Source organism: Chiloscyllium plagiosum, unplaced genomic scaffold, assembly GCF_037043375.1.
Source record: "Chiloscyllium plagiosum isolate Xiang-an unplaced genomic scaffold, Cpla_swu_hap1 HiC_scaffold_18, whole genome shotgun sequence".
Lineage (NCBI taxonomy): Eukaryota > Metazoa > Chordata > Chondrichthyes > Orectolobiformes > Hemiscylliidae > Chiloscyllium > Chiloscyllium plagiosum.
Window position 1 is genome coordinate 36,343,702 of NW_028270156.1, and position 2,570 is coordinate 36,346,271.

Genomic DNA, 2,570 nt, shown 5'->3' on the forward strand with positions numbered 1-2,570 from the left:
TTGAGTGAGAGGGGAAAGATATAGATTAGATTACTTTACAGTGTGGAAACAGGCCCTTCGGCCCAACAAGTCCACACCGACCCGCCGAAGCGCAACCCACCCATACCCCTACATTTACCCCTTTCCTAACACTACAGGCAATTTAGCATGGCAAGGCCAATTCACCTCACCTGCACATCTTTGGACTGTGGGAGGAAACCGGAGCACCCGGAGGAAACCCACGCAGACACGGGGAGAACGTGCAAACTCCACACAGTCAGTCGCCTGAGGCGGGAATTGAACCCGTGTCTCTGTGAGACAGCAGTGCTAACCACTGTGCCGCCCACAAATAAAAGAGATCTAAGGGGCAGCTTTTTCATGCAGAGGATGGGACGTGTATGGAATGAGCTGCCAGATGAAGTGGTGGAGGCTGGTACAATTGCAACATTTAAAAGGCAACTGGATAGGTATATGAATAGGAAGGGTTTAGAGGGATGCGGGCTAGGTGCTGGCAGGTGGGAGTAAATTGGGTTGGGATATCAGATTGGCGTGGATGAGTTGGACGGTAGGGTCTGTTTCCGTGGTGTACATCTCTAAGAATCTTTGACTCTATGATTGCAGACTCCAACGAAGCTGGTCATATTTTCAAAGTGTTCGTTCAGAATATCTGAACATCTTCACGCTGCCATACTCGAAATCAATTGCTTTTCTCCAGCACTGATCCACTCGACTGCAATGAAAGAGCATATTTAGACAGATGAAATATTTAGACAGATGAAATTCAGCAAACTACAGAGTAATTCAGTCAAATGCAATCAACGCTCTCACTCAGAGGCAGAGTAAGGCGGAAAGTAGCAGCGCATGCGCCAATTCCTCCAAACGACCAACTGCAGCCGCCTGTTGTCTTTGCAGCAACGTCTGCAGTGGAGCTGTTGCTGCCGTTTGAACTGAAGGCAACTGAGGGAAGCGCTACGCGATCGCCGGGGGCTGTGGCGCGCGCCTGTAATCCCGCTGCTGGGAGGCTGAGGCTGCCGGATGACTTGAGGTTGGGAGTTCTGGGCTGTTGAGGTCTGTGTCGATCGGGTGCCCACACTCAGGGCAGTGTCCACATGGTGCTCCTCGGGGAACTCGGGTGTACCAGGTGTGCTGCAGAGGGGTGAACCGGCCCAGGTCGGAAACGGAGCAGGTCAAAGCCCCCGCACTGCTCAGTAGTGGGATAGCACCTGTGAATGGATGCAGCAGTGCAGCCTGACCAATACAGTGAGACGCAGTCTTTTACACCATTCTTTACCTTGCGGCATTCCCATCTTTTGCCATCGGTGCAAACGATCTCGATGTCTCAATCCTGCTTCCTTCCTTCCCCACTCACTCCCTCCACCCCCTACGCCCGCCACGTTTATTCACTCTCACGATAACCAATCTTTACAAAGTCAACAACAAATCAATATAGTTTACAACAACCGAATCTCTCTACAAGTCCTCCACACTCACCTAAACGCACTCTCTCCATCATTACCTTCATTACCTCACACTTCCCACACTGCCCTTTCTGCCTCTCCTCAATATTCACTTCCCTTTTACTGCTCCCTGCTGTTCACAGCACCTACTGTTCTGAGAAAATCTCCACTTTACACAATCCTACCAGCCACGGCCAGCAGAGAGCGCAAAACTGTCTTCATGTCCCTGCCCGAATGCTCCATTGCTCACATTGCCGAAACTTCCATTGCAACCACCAAGCGTTCAAGCTGCCTCCCGGTTCCTTCCCCTCTCCGTCATCCATTCATTCATTCACTTCTGCCAATAACTCTCCCGCAAAACCGTGCCACCCTGCAACTTCCATCATGCTGTTAAGATCAGCGAGAACGAGAGCGAGAACAGCAACATTCGCAATTCCAAGGTTTTATCCCGAAGCCACAAGGCATGTCATTTTTCAAATTCCTCACCAGCGCAGTGTCTCGGGACTCTCACAACTGAAGGTTCCAGCCGTCCCTTTATCTGCAAATATCCGCCCACTTTCTCCCATCAAATTAAGAAATTTCTTGCCTGATGCCAATTATTGGCCTTCCTGCAAATTCCAGCTATAATTTTTAGATCAGGTTTACGCTTTTCCATCACGGCTTAAAGATTAACAGAATTACGATCACTGGTCCCAAAGTACTCGTCCAACGAAACGGCGGTCCCTTGCCCTGCCTGATTTCCCAACGGAAGCTCAGGATTTGCTCCATCTCGAGGAGGTACGTCCACATACTGAATAAGAAATTTTTCTTGCACACACCTAACAGATTGTACTCTATTCAAGCCCTTATCCCTAAGGTAGTCCCAGTCTGTGTTTTGAAATTTCAAAACACCAACCTATCCAAGCCGGTGATTCTTACAGATAACTGAAATCTGACAAATGCTTGTGTCTCAATATCCCGCTGACTATTGGGGTGTCGAGAGTACAATCCCGATAGGATGATCATCCGTTTCTTATTTCTCAGTTCCACACAAATAACTTCACTGAATGTACTCACTGGATAAGCCTCCCTAAGAGCAGCACTAATACTATCCGAAACCAAGAAAGCCTCACATGGTCTCCTTTCTATCCTCCA

The 2,570-nt window shown here is 49.1% G+C and overlaps 1 non-coding gene across 1 annotated transcript; it reads left to right on the top strand.

The window, feature by feature from the left end:
• Positions 1-958: 958 nt before the first annotated feature.
• On the top strand, positions 959-1,256 carry LOC148146887 (signal recognition particle RNA). The gene has a single exon (XR_015760256.1).
• Positions 1,257-2,570: the final 1,314 nt, after the last annotated feature.